At 41.4% G+C, this 15,052-nt stretch overlaps 1 protein-coding gene and 1 non-coding gene across 2 annotated transcripts in view; one reads left to right on the top strand and one right to left on the bottom strand.

Moving 5' to 3' along the window:
• Positions 1-15,052, top strand: part of ADGRL3 (adhesion G protein-coupled receptor L3) — a 372,824-nt gene that overhangs the window by 236,688 nt on the left and 121,084 nt on the right. The gene's annotated exons all lie outside the window — the stretch shown is intronic.
• On the bottom strand, positions 13,225-13,382 carry LOC111727918. Its single transcript, XR_002775345.1, has one exon. It is a non-coding gene; the product is annotated as a U1 spliceosomal RNA (small nuclear RNA).

Here is a 15,052-nt window from a genome sequence, read left to right as displayed (position 1 = left end):
AGCTAAAACTTACCGGTTAATTCACAGTCAGACCTAATACTGGGGCAGTGACTTGTTTAAAACAAAAGCCAACTCTTACAAAGTTGGGTTGATGTAAATACTGAATGCTGATGTGTTCATTCGTACTTTCCCATAGATCTGAGTATTCATACCACTATCCTTCTGGGTTGTACGGAAGTGGGAATTGGATTTATAATTAAGAAACAGGACCTAGATGGCCTTGGGGGAAAGCCACTCACATGGTGAAAAGCGCAACCCAGTGCATTTTAATGTCAGGAGAGATCTCTGTGTGCTACAGTCATCTGCTTAATTCTGGCTGACAAATGATTTTTCTTCCATTTTTTAAACTCCATACATAAATGTCTTCATTTCCTCAGCAAATATTAGGGAACAAAACAGATACAGTCTCTGCCCTAGGATTTTACAACCTAATGGAAAATGCTGATTACTGAATGTTAGTATATTAACACTTGCGATGAATTAATGTAACGCTGGGTAGGCTCACCTTCCCTTAGTTACACTCTCATTCCGTGATGGGTCCTGATCCCGTGGATTGGATTTTGTGTTTTCCAAGTCTCCTGGGCAGCATGAGAACGCCTTCCAAGGGGCCTCTCCACATCAGTTAGTTTTGTAGATGGCCAAACTTGTCTAGTATGTGTTGGTTCTAGGGGAAGGAAAGATTTCTTTCCCTCACTTTATTGCTTGGTTCCTGATGGGGCCCCTATAACAAAGAACAGATTAACAAGAGGAAAGCATACAGGTTCATTTAACATGAGTTTTATGTGACGTGGGAGCCTTAGAGAAAGCCGTGGGTTGGAATGCTTAGAGGTTTGATGGAGAGTGGACAGTCCTAGGGAGTTTGGACAAAGGAGTATGACCCAGTGGTGCTAAACTGGAGGGTACTGAGTGAGGTTGTTGGTTTGACTTTTCTTGGAATTTCTGTGTCTTGGTTCCTTTCCTCCCAGTATGGGGTAGGGCACCTGTCTAGGGAGGGTGTTAAGACTTGCTTCAGGGAGTGTCAGAAATTCTTTGTCCATTTTAGGACGTGCTTCTGGGAGTGTCAGAAAATTCTTTCTCAGTTTTATGACATGCTTCAGGGCAGAAGGACTGAGGTGGTGGGGAGTGGGTTACTTATCTGCTTCCACTGTTTTCTCAAATGCCAAAGTGCCGTATTTTGGAGTAAGATGTCCTGAACCTCACCTACTCTTACTTGCTTTTACTCTCAGGATTTCTTTGCAGAATAAGCAATTAAAAAAAATAGTTTTCTTGCACATTTCCTTAAGAATTTGAAGTCGTTAGGATAAAAATGATAAGGACCTTTTGTAAGACAATATTTTAAAAGGAAAAAAAAGATTGAACGTTGAATAGAGATTAGGAAGATAAGGTTTTAATTTGCATTTTACTTTATAAAATATGAATCTTTGTGTATGAGAAACTTGACGTTTATTTTTCAAAGGCTTTGGGAAAGAAATTGCTTTGGTGGGGTATGTACGGGTATAGATATCTAGGTAGGTATAGATACGGAGATGAGTCATCACTACAGATGATTACGGGTGTAGGTACGTACATGTGTCATAGGTATATGTGGATATATTTTTGTACACTCACAGAGTGTGCAGTAGGCATAGAAATTGAAGTATTCTTTACATGGAGAGCTGAAGATCGTTTTTGAGCTGACCCCACATTAAGGTTGTTTATAAGTGCAATTTGTGCTATCCTTTTAATGGGGCCTTTGGGATAATTAGCCTTTCGGTATTTAAACCTCTGAAATGCATGGTCATTCAAACATGAATCTCTGATGGAAAATTAACAGGCTGGCTTATTCAATGGCTGATTTCCTGGTGTTATAATTGACTAACTATGTATAAATGTTTCGGCTGTTGACTAAACATCTGATAAGACCAAATGCACACAGGATCTCGGTGGAGCAGAAATGCTTCATTCACTAACATGCGGTATTGCCTCTGTGTGTCTCAATGCGGATCCTAGTCCACGAAATTCCAGAGTGAACTACACTTTAAACTTTAGTTTATTTGAATTTTAAAGACTTTTTTTTTTTTTGGCAGGGGCTGGGTTTGAACCTGACACCTCTGGCATATGGGGCCAGCGCCCTACTCCTTTGAGCCACAGGCGCCACCAAAGACTTATTTTGTGTACCCTATTTTTTTTTTATTTCATTGCATCTAATTTTAGAGTACGTTCAGAGCTATCTATGAAAAAGGTATGACATACACTTGAATGGCTTTATACATTAGATTTGAAATGAAATGATTATTCAGTTGTCATGAGTTTCTTAAAAAATAATGGCCTTTTCCCACACACCAGCAATGATTATTCTGGGGTCGATGTTGACACTATAAATCCATTTAGCTTTCAATTATTTAGTGCTTCAGGGTCTATTTTATGAATTATCTAGATCCACCTTTTATATCTTCCTGCTTCCAACTTTTTATTTATTTCACACACAAATAAAGCACTGTGAAATTTAAACTGTCAGCTGTCAACTATGATAGCTGATCTGTAGATCAAAAATTAAAAGGTGGCCGGTGTGACTTTTCAAATTATACGTGACTCTCCAGAAAGTGCTTATGCTGGCATCCCAACAGTCTTAACAATTTAGGTCCAGTATATTTTATTTTGTCCTTTTTTAGCTGTAATTTTGGATTACACTAAAATCCTTTGTTGACTATCAAAAGATGGAAGTTGATACGTGTAATAGTAAAACACACGACTTCCATTTCTTTGGCTTAAAGTGTGAGAGTTTCTCCTCGTCCCAGAAGATTTACTGAAAGATCAACTTGCAATAAGGCAGGTTATTAAGAGAAATAGTTTTATTTACTGTGCACATGGGGAGAATCTCAGAATGATGGCCGGATTTCCCAGTGGGTTCCAGAAGGTTATAGACCCTCATTTCAGAGCGGAGGGAGGATGAGGAATATGGGATATGGGTAAGTCTGTGAGTAGCAATAAATGGTGTCAAGGGAGGATAAATGAGGCTTGGGGGAATGAATGGAAATGGATGGGGGGATCAGACTGACTTGTAAATGTTTCTCTTTGCAAAGTGAATTAGCTTAAGAGATAGGTATTATCTCTGAAATGAGTTGTTCCGGGTCTGATTTCATTTTTGATCTTCTTTCTTGCAACATAGTGAGATAAAGGGAGAGGAAGGAAAGGCAGTTATTCTTTTTGACGGTCCGTCTGATGCAGATGGAGGGACAGCCCCTTCCAAGGGCTGTTGACTTCTAAGGACCTTTAATTCAAAATCCTCTTTATGCCAAGGAGTCATATTTTGGGCTGAAATATCCTGAGTTCCTTCAATACCCTCATTAGAGAAGAGAGTTTTAAGTTTCATGCCAGGGAAGATTAGTAAGGTTTGTCTCATGCATGAATATTCAACAGCTGCTGTTTTGTGATTTTGGCAGAAGGACCTCAGGATGAAGATACGTCAGCTGAGAACTAGAGCAGGTGAGGGACTGGCCCAAGGTCACACAGGTAGCACTGATGGCACGACTGCCCCGCTCCTGACGGGGGTCTTGTGCTGCTTCAGTACCCCAAGGAAGAATAATTTTTTCTTAAGAATTAATAAATGTTTGTTAGCCATGAATTGTGCACCTATCATTATCCAAAGCAATTAGTATACACTCTTAATTAATATACACAACTACACTGTAATGGAATCATTGCAATTCCTTTTTTGAGACAAGAGTCTCTCTCTGTCATCCTGGGTGTTATGCAGTGGCACCATCATAGCTCACAGCAACCTTAGACTCCTGAGCTCCAGCGACCCTCCTGCCTCAGTCTTTCAGAGTGTGAGGATTACAGTCGTAAGCCCCAAGCCCCAAGCCCAGCCTGCAATTTCAGACTTACAGCTGAGAAAACAAGGCCCAGGGGAAGATAAATGACCTTCCTAATGGTCACCCAGTACAAACTGAGGAAGCTCTGAATTTAAAGCTGTGTAGACTTGATTCAGAAGTTTACATTCCTAACCAGTAAGATGCCCCTGCCGCAGGGCTGACCTCATCGTTTGCCGGCAGGAAGCAGGATGTATATTTGGTTTATAGTAATTGGTTTTCTTCAGCACTATATCTCAGAGTGGAACAGAGTAAAACAACTATTTTTTTTTCTATCTTGTTTTGAGACTGAGTTCAAAAAGCTATGTGTTAATTCTGTTGTGTGACATATTAAGGTTATATATAAAATATAATTTCCTCTGAGGAAAAGTTATCATCTTGAGAGGAGAAAAAACAAGTGGAAAATACAGCACCTTCAAGTTGAAGGTGGGACTGTGCGTTTTCCAAAGTGGCCCTACCCTTTTCAAGGCACCAGTAACGTACGAGTGGTTCACAGCTCCATGTGAAACCAAGACTTGTTATATTCTGTCTTTTTGATTATAACTCTGCTAGTAGGTTGTGAATTGCAGAAGGTTTTTTGTTTTTTGAGACAGAGTCTCACTTTGTCACCCTCGGTAGAGTGCCATGGCGTCACAGCTCACAGCAACCTCAAACTCTTGGGCTTAAGCGATTCTCTTGCCTCAGCTTCCCAAGTAGCTGGGACCACAGGCGTCCGCCAGAACACCCAGCCACAGGAGCCGAGGCAGAAGATCTTGATTCAAGTTAAGGGATGGGGTCGGGAAAGGAGAATCCATGAACCAGTAAGAATCACATCGTTCCAGAGAGAGCTTTGTAGTTTTTGTGAAACATGGGAGTAGCTAGCGGATGACCTCACAGAGCTTATGAACGAAGCCTCCGTGTTCTGTAAAGGTACACGGAACCCAGATTTGCGTTTCTTCCTCATTGCCCAGACTCAGATTGCTGTCTTTTAAACAGTAATGCTTCTGAGCAAAGTCTATGAGGAACTATCAATGTTCGTTTTTGTTGTTTCCAAAACAGTACATTTTCCTAGTTAATAAATATATCTTCATTTTTATCAGCAGTTTCTTTTGTCCTCCAAGCCATAGAGGACATGGGTGTCCCCTGGGAGGTCTGCGGTCAGCCTTGTTGCTGGAAGCATAATCAGGTCTTGGTATTGATGTAAGGTCTTTAAGGCAGTGCTAGGACACATCAGTGCCTGCATAGCCAACCTGAGACGGATCAGAAAAAACTGATAGATTGAAAATTCAATAAAGAAGAAGCACCCACATCTGATTTTCTGATTTTCTTTCTATTTTTTTGAGACAGAGTAGTCTCATTCTGTCCCCCTGGGCAGAGTGCCATGGTGTCATAGCTCACAGCAACCTCAGACTCTTGCCTCAGCCTCTCAAGAAGCTGGGACTACAGGTGCCCAACATGATGCCCAGCTAATCATTTGTATGTTTAGTAGAGATGGGGTCTCGCTCTGCTCAGGCTGGTCTGGAACTCCTGAGCTCTAGCAATCCACCTGCCTCAGCCTTCCAGAGTGCTAGGATCACGGTGTGAGCCATCAACACCCAGCCCCGTCTTTCTTTTTTTTATTTTCATAAGACAAGTGGTCTATATTTTTAAAAGCTTACAGAGTATACAAAAAAAAAGCCTTCCTGTTATTTCAATATGGCATGATAATTTGTTCATTTCAAAAAGTGTATTTATTTTGTTTGTTTGTTTCACTTCAGTAATGGCCTAGAAATCTCTATCCTTGGTTTCAACAATGTAAAACCCATCTCCGTCTTGGACTGGAAAAGCTTCACATCCTGTCCAGTGACAAGAATTTCCAAGAATTGCTAGTCGAGCGCACCTGCCCAATAGTCTCACCAGCCATGGACGAACCAGGCCAAAACCCCTGCTCTCTCTTCTAGGGCAAAAATTCTAGTGGTAGAATGTGAACAATACACTGAGGGTGTAACCTCTGTGGCCTGCTGGACACGGATCAGGGCTATGGAGAAAATTAAGGCCAGAAAGCAAGACGTGGTATTTAGCAAAACTCAGGATGAACAGGAGTAAACCACACAGACCAAGAGCATTTCAGCAGAGAGGGCAGAAAGTTGCCGAGGTGGGGACATTCCTGTTGGCGATTAAGGAGGCCAGTGCGGCTGGAGCAGCGTGAACAAGACAAGGATCCCAAGGCATGAACCTGCAGGGCAGCCAGGGCCAGGATCTGAAGGGCCCTTTCCAGCAGAGGACGAGGCTGTGGGAGGTGTCGGACGAGGTGAATGTGAGGAGCAGCCTGTCCCAGGAGGAGAAAGAGCCGAAGTGGGGTGACCGTCCTGGCCAGTGCTGGATGCTGAGATGGTCATCTGAATTCAGGATTTTTTTTTCTTTTTATAAAGCAAAACAAAAGATTTGCTAAGAGATTGCACATGAGAAGACAGAGAGAGAGAGAGAAGAGTTCAGTGACTGGACTTTTTTTGCCTGAAAACAATAAAGTCGCCATTTATTGAGACGACCTGTCTGTGACCAAGTTGGGGGCATGTTTATCACGGGCCGTGCTGAGATTCTTATTATATGTGTGATATAGGTGGTGACTCTGTGGTTAAATAGACAAGCATGGAGTTAGCTTGAGAAGTTAGCTTAGAAAAATTGCCATTTGGTCGTGTTGAGCTTAGTGTATTTACAGTCAATGGACCAGATGAATTCTTCAAGGGAATGAATGTAGGGAGAGGATAGGAAGGAATCTAGGACTGGACCCCGGGACAGCATGCTGTGAAGAGGCCAAGGAGAGAAGAGAGACCAGCCACAGACCTCCCGGGGAGCCCTGAGGAAGGAGAAGGACCAGGGCAGTGCGGCTTCCTGGAGTCCAAGGAAATGCCAACTTTCTGTTAATTAAAAAAACTCTAAGCCTAGATATCTGTGTTATCACATGTAACATCTAAACCTTTTTGCCCGTTCCTTTCATTTTTCATGTGTTCTTAATGTTTTGGGGTGTTATTAATTTCCGAGAAGCCAAGTTGTGGCTTGCCCCTTTGACAAAGTGCAAATTGAATTATGCCAGTTTCACTTCTGTGCCTTCCCGGCACAAGACAAGGAGGGCTGGAGGCTCCGTTTATACTGCTAGGAAGAAATTAATGAGTATTTTCAAGATCCTTGTTTGGTCACTTAATTGGCTGTGTGACAAAGAGCTCTGTGGTGGATGCCAGACGGCTTTCAGAGTCCTCTGATGATTCGTGCTTTGCTTGACTGGTGATACTATTCTTTGCGGCCTGTCAGGCTGGATATCCTTGTTAAAGTGACTGGAATAAATTGGTCATTGCATGACCGGTGCGCGTACAACGTAGTATATTAACCACAGCGACAGGGAGTACTTTCAGCAGCTCTTTCAAGAGATTGCGATGTTTGCCCGTCAGCATCAAAGCCAACCCAAACTTTCATTTAGTATAATTAAAAGGACATCTGAAAGTGGTTTGAATCACAGCAGGTTCCTGCGGTTTGGTAACCCTTTGTTAAAACCCTGTGAACTTAATATATTTCACAGCTTGATAAATCAGCTCTTGATTTATGTCGGTAAGAGAGAAAATACAAATCTGCACCCTGCGAGTTTCTGATGCCCTCAACCTATTGTTCAATGACGCTGAGATCAAAGAGAGTGACTTCCATCCACAAAACCAAAGTCCTGTGGTTTTCTCTCGATAAAGCGTCGTTGGAAGAATCCCCTTTTCTATAAATTTTAGTTGTTAAGCGCTGCTACATACAAAGGTATCATCGAATCAAACAGCAGTAAAATGATGTGTAACGTAAGCAGAGCAAATCAGGTGTGATTGAAGGGCTTGAGCAGGTCGGTTCATAAACCTAATAATTTGCAGACGTCCCAAGGACAATAGCAGATACCGATGGCGGACATCCTGCTGTGACGTAGCCAGGACATCGTTCTGGGAATCTCTGAACATTCCCCGCAGTGAGGGTGTCTGGTCAGGCAGAGACGGCTGCTGTACAGAGTCAATTCTGCCCCTTCCATTCTGTATACTTCCTATAAATAAATGAATGTTCCATCTGTTGTTTTTATTTTTATTTATTTATTTATTTTTAGACAGAGTCTCAAGCTGTTGCCCTGCATAGAGTGCCGTGGCGTCACAGCTCACAGCAACCTCAAACTCTTGGGCTTAAGTGATTCTCTTGCCTCAGCCTCCCAAGTAACTGGGACTACAGGTGCCCGCCCCAATGTCCAGCTATTTTTTTGTTGTAGTTGTCATTGTTTAGCTGGCCCAGGCTGGATTCGAACCCCCAGCCTCCGTGTGTGTGGCTGGTGCCTTAGCTGCTGAGCTACAGGCCCCGAGCCCCATCTGTTGTTTTTAGATATACGCATGGCCAGTGAATGCTTGGGGAAATAATTCTAATAAGGGTTAGGGGGAAAACGTGCCCTTCTGTTTTTAAATAAAACATTTGCATCTAAAACAAAAATGTTTTCTCTCTTCTTCTCATCCTCTCGTATCCTCTCATTTAATTTCCTGATCGAAACCTGGGTCGTTGCTTAATTGTAAAACTTTTCCTGAATGTCCATTCTTTAATGTCATTGCTTTGTGAATATATGTTTGCGTCAGAAAAGCCTTAATACCTAAAATACAAATAGATATTATTTCTATGCAAATCCAAGAGGAGACACGTTAGTTGATTTTGCCATTTCTTTAATAGCTTTATGATTACATAGCTAACCAGAGGGAAAAAGATATTAGAAACAGCGTTACAGATTTAAGATCGTACTTTGTGAAACTATCATTAGCTTTTTGGGTACAGGTCAGAAAAGAGATGGAATTTTTAAAGTCTAATTTGCAGTAAAGTAGTTGCCTGATGGCTCGGAACCAAACAAATGATTTCTTAAGACTGTTCCCGACAGAGTTACAATTTTTATATTTTTTGCTTATCTAATGTGTGGATTTTGTGTAGTGGGTACGAACAGAAACTTAACTGTGGTAGCTTAAACGAACCAGGGCTTTATTCTTGCACATAAAAAGATAATAGATGAGGGGGTCAAGGACCAGCTTAAAACCCCATCAAGTCTTCAGACACCGAGGCCGTGTCTGTTTTTCAGCTCCGTGACCTATAGCCCGTGGGTTTCCATCCTGGGGATGACCCGGTGGCTACCTGGGCTTCAGTCACCACGTCCTGCTAATCTCTAGACAGGAAGACGGATATAGACTAGTCACAAACTGAGGATTTTCCCCTTTTAATACTTTATGGAGACTCCCCAACTGCTTCTGATAGTATCTCACCGGCGAGCCTATTTGCAGAGCCAAGTGCTACATTCCGAGGTGTGGCTTTGTGGGTGGGCAGGGCGGCCAGTGATTCTGTGTCTAACACAAGATGCGTCTTGGAAAACTGCCGTTCTCAAACGCATCTGAAGGGCTTCGGCTTTGTCTCATTTAATGGTGCACAATGAAATCTTCACCCCGATTTGACGGCGTAACCTACCGCAGACTTACGACAACACGACGATTGCATTTGAGCTCTAAATGTAGATTATAGTTTTTTTTTTCATTGTTTGAGATTAATCATTTTGTGTAGAAAAAATTTTTAAAGTATTTGAAACTATCTTTTTTTTTTTTTTGCAGTTTTTGGCCGGGGCTGGGTTTGAACCTACCACCTCCGGTGTATGGGGCCATTGTGTTTAACTGCTTACAAGCACGTCTGTGTTAAACTAATAAGACATTATTTTTTGGAACTCTTTTGGATTTGCAGAAAAATTGATGGAGTGGTACCGACAGTTCCCATGTACATCCACACGAACGTTAATCTGTTATTAACCTCTCACAGTAGCGTGGTTCCTCTGTTAAAACTAAGGAACCTACCTTGATATATTGTGATGAACTAAGGTCTGTGTCTATGCAGGTTTCTTTGGTTTTTATCTGCCTCCTCCACGGCCAACTCCCCACCCCTTCATCTCTTCTGAGTTGCTGCAGATCAGTGATGCCCGCCTGTACCCTCCTGTTGGAATCCTAAGCTTCTCCACCCCCCTAACCTGCCTATGGTCCATTGTTTACCTGGCCCTTTGCACCTCCCAGCTCTGTGCCCTTTTCTGCTTCCCTGGTCAGTATCATTTTTTCTCAGCTTTGTTCAGGTGCCTCCCAAGTGTCTAGGACGGAGCTGGCACCTACGAAGTGTTCAAAACTTAAATGAATAAATGCTTTGCTTTGATGTAATGATGCATAAACTTGTACTGATTGTCTTTCAAAAACAACATCTCTATGATTTTCTTTTTATTTTACAACCATTCTCGTGTCTCCTCTGCCTGTTCCCATGGCCTGGTCGGGGAGGAACTGGAGTTATTATTAGTACATGATTGAGTAGCTTTGATCTGATGAAAACCCCTCTCCTTGATGTCTGGAATACACGCTCTTCTCGCTACTTACTCTTCTGTCCTCGTTGTTGACTCTCCTTCCTTCATTTTTTTCTGCGTTGTTAGTGTTCTGGTACATTGGTTCTTCTCCCTCATTTCAGGGTCTCTGAGTAATGTCAGGTGTACCAGTGGCTTCAGGAAGCTTACTGAATTTATGACACCTGCATTACACGTCCAGAACAGGTATCTTGTGTGAGCTTCAGGCCTGTCCAGACCCAGTGCTGTTCAGGTTATAATCAGGAGTAGATTAAAGATTAGGATACATTCTGAGAAATGCATTGTTTGGACATCGCAGGACGTGTGTACCCATCCATTCTATGTGGTATAGCTACAACTCCTGAGCTACAGCCCTGTGCAGTGTATTGCTGCCCTGAATAGCGGAGGCAGCTATGACATGATGGCAAATATTTGCATAGAAAAGGCACAGTAAAAACGCAGGATAAAAGAATAAAATGGGACACGTGTGTAGGGCAGCTCCATTTTAGTCTTACGGGGCCACATGTGGTTCACAATTTACTAAATTATGGAGTGCATGAGTCTGTACTTTGTGTTCAAAACAGGCAAACCTGAATTCATCACGGTCCTTACACCCACTGCCTTTTAGAAAGCAAAAGTTTGCTACTCTTCCTGTTTCCCCATGTTAAGTGAGTGCTAGTTCATCACCTACCACGAGTTCCAAGTATCGTACTGCTTTGCTTTCTGTACCAACCGACTTTGATTAATTAAGAAATCATTTTAAATCTCTCTGGGATATTTTTTTCTTTACCTTCAGAAGGAAGATGCAGAGCTTTGAGCTCTGGTCTACCCTGTACTAGTTCATTAATCTTTAGCAAGTCACTTCTCCGAGGCTCCTTTTCTCACCGTAAGATGAAGATAATGGTAATTTCTTCTTTGCAAGGTTATCATGAAAATTAAAGAAGTTGATGCATTATTAGGCAAACACATCTGGGTCTGGAATACCCCCAACTAATATTAACGATTATTGCTGGGTATGGTGGTGTGCACCTGTAATCCCAGCTACTCGGGAGGCTGAGGCAGGAGATTGCTTCAGCCCAGGAGTTTGAGACCAGCCTGAGCAACATAGTAAGACCCATTTCAAAAAAAAAAAAAAAAAAACAAAGAACTGAATTATTAAACATTTTTAAAAACTCAAAAGTAACCATTATAATGTATGGTGACACCCCACTGCAATTCTTTTAGTGACCATTGTCTTTAGGAAGAATTGCAAATACCTTAATATGGGACAGAAGCTTCTTTGGAGTCTGGCCTTCACTTCCCAGGCCACCGCCTGGCGCTCTTTGCTCTCTGAATGGAAGGTTTTTTTGCTTCTTCTGAAGGGCCTATTCTCTTTCACTGTGCCCCAGTTTCTAATCGCTGTTGAATTTCAACTTGAGATTCTCCTACTTCACGGGGCCTTTTAATGCAGAGTTTAAGCCTCCTGTTTCCATCATTACAATGCTTGTCCTGTTGGATTTAATTGCTAGTTTAATTGTGTGTCCTCACTCTGCTGTTAGCACCTTGAGGGGAGGGAGATCATCTGTCTTTCTTGCTGCGTCTCCACTGACGTCCACGCCGAAGGTGCTCGGTTAACATTTGTTGACTGAATGTCGAGTTAGCCATGAGATTGGGTCTCTAGCTCCATTTAATTCTTGTAACACAACATAGATTTATTTGACAGCATTTGGTCATTTTATCCTAAGCTAAACTAGAATAAAAAAGTGATATAATCAAATATAGTTTGTTTATAGAATCAAATAAAGTTGTTTTTTTAAAGTAAGGGTTTATTTATTTATTTATTTGTAGAGACAGAGTCTCACTTTATCTCTCTCAGTAGAGTGCTGTGGTGTCACAGCTCACAGCAACCTCCAATTCCTGGGCTTAGGCAATTCTCTTGCCTCAGCTTCCTAAGTAGCTGGGACAGACGCCACCACAATGCCCGGCTATTTGTTTGTTTGTTTGTTTGTTTTTTGCACTTTTTGGCTGGGGCTGGGTTTGAACTTGCCACCTCCGGCATATAGGGCTGGTGCCCTACTCCTTTGAGCCACAGGCACCACCTCTGGCTGTTTTTTTGTTGCAGTTTGGCCTGGGCTCCACCCTCGGTATATGGGGCTGGCACCCTAACCACTGAGCCACAGGCACTGCCCCCAAACAATAGTTTTTTTAAACAAAGAGTCTCTTAAAGAGACAGTGTTTTCTGTGCTATTTTAATTTCATCTGGTTCAACTCTTAAAGATCCTCATCACCACATTAAGGTCAGCGTGTTATGCAATCTGATTGAGACTTGAAAATGCCAGCATGTCACTGTTATATAAAAGGTAGCTCGGAGATTAGTAGTTTTTATATGCTTAATAATATTAAATGACAGGGGTTATAAAAGTACCTTAGGTTTATTGATCAGATGTGTAAATACCAGTCACTCAACTTGTAATAAAAAACCCTGCAAGGTATAAACTGCTTTGAAGACTCTTCTAACATTTGACCTTTAAAATTTTGATTTGAATCAATATCCGAACACACATTGGAGTGCAATGTGCCCAGCTCAGTAATGATTTTAAACTTGATTTCTATTCTACTTTATTCTTAACAGACAAACTTTATATCAAGAAGTGAAAGATAAGGAATTAAGGCCAGGCCTGGTGGCTCACGCCTGTAATCCTCCCACTCTGAGAGGCCAAGGCTGAAGGATCTTTTGAGGTCAAGAGTTTAAGAGCAGCCTGAGCCGCAGTGAGACCCTGTCTCTCTGGTGACTCAGGAGGCTGAGGCAGAAGGATGGCGTGAGCCAAGGAGTCTTAGGTTGTACTGAGCTATGAGGATGCCCCTGCCCTCTACCTGGGGTGACAGTGTGACACTCTGTCTCAAAAAAAAAAAGAGAATTTGTGCTTTTACTTTTTTCAAATTATTATTTTTAAATAATAATAACTATTATTCATTAATATTATTATTTTAAAATAATAATTATTATTATTAATGTTGTTATTCTTTTACCAGGGGAAAGCACGAATGCATTCCCCCACGCACTACACATTATACAGTTGAGTTCTCCGCATTTGGGGAATGTCAGGGGTCAGCACATGGAGAAGCCTCACCCTGGGAAAACCACCTTCGTGATCAATGCTTGTACTGTTTTCCTATAGAAACAGTATGTGTGAAACATCTAGTCATAAAATAACAGATGGGAGCAGAGGAACCTGAAGGCTTATTTCTCTTTCTCAAAATACCCTGAGATTTACACAGGAAGAAAAATATTTAAACAAAACTATATATAATACAGTAAGAGTATTAGTAGAATACAGTATTGCTCAACATAATGATTACGGTGTGTGTGTGTGTATACACACATGCATATATATTTTATATATATATATTCTTTTAAATTCAAGACTCTCCCATCCAAGTATTAACCAGGCCTGACCCTGCTTAGCTTCCAAGATCAGATGAGATCGGGCGCATTCAATACTATGGAATACTATGCAGCCATAAAGAAAGATGGAGACTTTACCTCCTTCATGTTTACATGGATGGAGCTGGAAAATGTTCTTCTTAGCAAAGAATCTCAAGAATGGAAGAAAAAGTATTGAATGTACACAGCCCTATTATGAAACTAATTTATAGCTTTCATAGGAAAGCTATAACCTAATTATAGCCTAAGAATATGGGGAGGGGAAGGGGAGGGGAGGAGGGTGGATAGGTGGAGGGAGGGTGATTGAAAGGATCACCTCTAGGGTTTATCTCACAAGGGTACAAGTGAATCTTTCTAAAAGTAGAATATAAGTGTCTTAACACAATAACTAAGCAAATGACTTGAAGGCTAAGTTAACCAGTTTGATGAAAATATTTCAAATTGTATATGAAAGCACCACACTGTACCCCATGATTGCATTAATGTACACAGCTATGATTTAATTAAAAAAAAATTAAATTCAAGACTCTCACTCTGTTGCTCAGGCTACACAGTACAGGGGCCCCATCATAGCTCACAGCAACCTCAGAATCCCAGACTCAAGTGAGCCACCTGCCTTGGCCTCCTAAGTAGCAGGGACTATAGGTATGCACGGCAGCGCCTGGCTAATTTTTCTATTTTTAGTAGAGACAGGGTCTCCAACTCCTGAGCTCAAGCAATCCACCCTCCTGGCCTCCTAGAGTGCTAGGATCACAGGCGTGACCACTGTGCCCGGCCTGATTATGGTATATTGGTAAAGCATGTTGCATTAAGGACAATATTATTATGGTATATTGGTAAAGCATGTTGCATTAAGGACAATATCAAAAACAAAAATGTGGAAGTCGCGTAAAATATAATTGATAATTACTGGGCAGTTTTCAAAGGATGCCATCAATTTATTATTTTAAATGTATCTACTAATGTGAAGTTTTATCCATCTTTACTTTCAAATGGGCTGCATAATAATAACTTGCTTTTTTATTACAACTTGTTTACTATGTATTTTAGCTTTGAATATTCCTTTCAAAGTCAATGCAAGTTTATTTATTTATTTAATTTTTGACCCCTTCCCTCTAAAATCTCTTACCTTCCACTCCATGTGTTGTGGGTTGTTAGAGCTATCTTGTGCTGACCTGCTTTGGGGCATAGGCAGATTGCGGGAAGATTTCATGCTTTCCTCCCCTTCCTAAACTCATCCAACAGTTCTTTGCCCATCGTACATATTTATTAAAACCTCTAATAAAATCACTGAGCGTTTGCATTAGTTCACTTTAGGCCATTATGGGAATCCTTTTCATAATATACATTGTTATTCATAGTAATCTGTATTCTTTACTGGGACTCTTTTTTTTTCTTTTCTTTTTTCTTTCT

Source organism: Otolemur garnettii, unplaced genomic scaffold (genome assembly GCF_000181295.1).
Source record: "Otolemur garnettii isolate 467f Iridium unplaced genomic scaffold, OtoGar3 scaffold00130, whole genome shotgun sequence".
NCBI classification, from domain to species: Eukaryota; Metazoa; Chordata; class Mammalia; order Primates; family Galagidae; genus Otolemur; species Otolemur garnettii.
The sequence above is the reverse complement of the archived record's forward strand: the minus strand, read 5'-3'. Positions and strand labels throughout refer to the sequence as shown.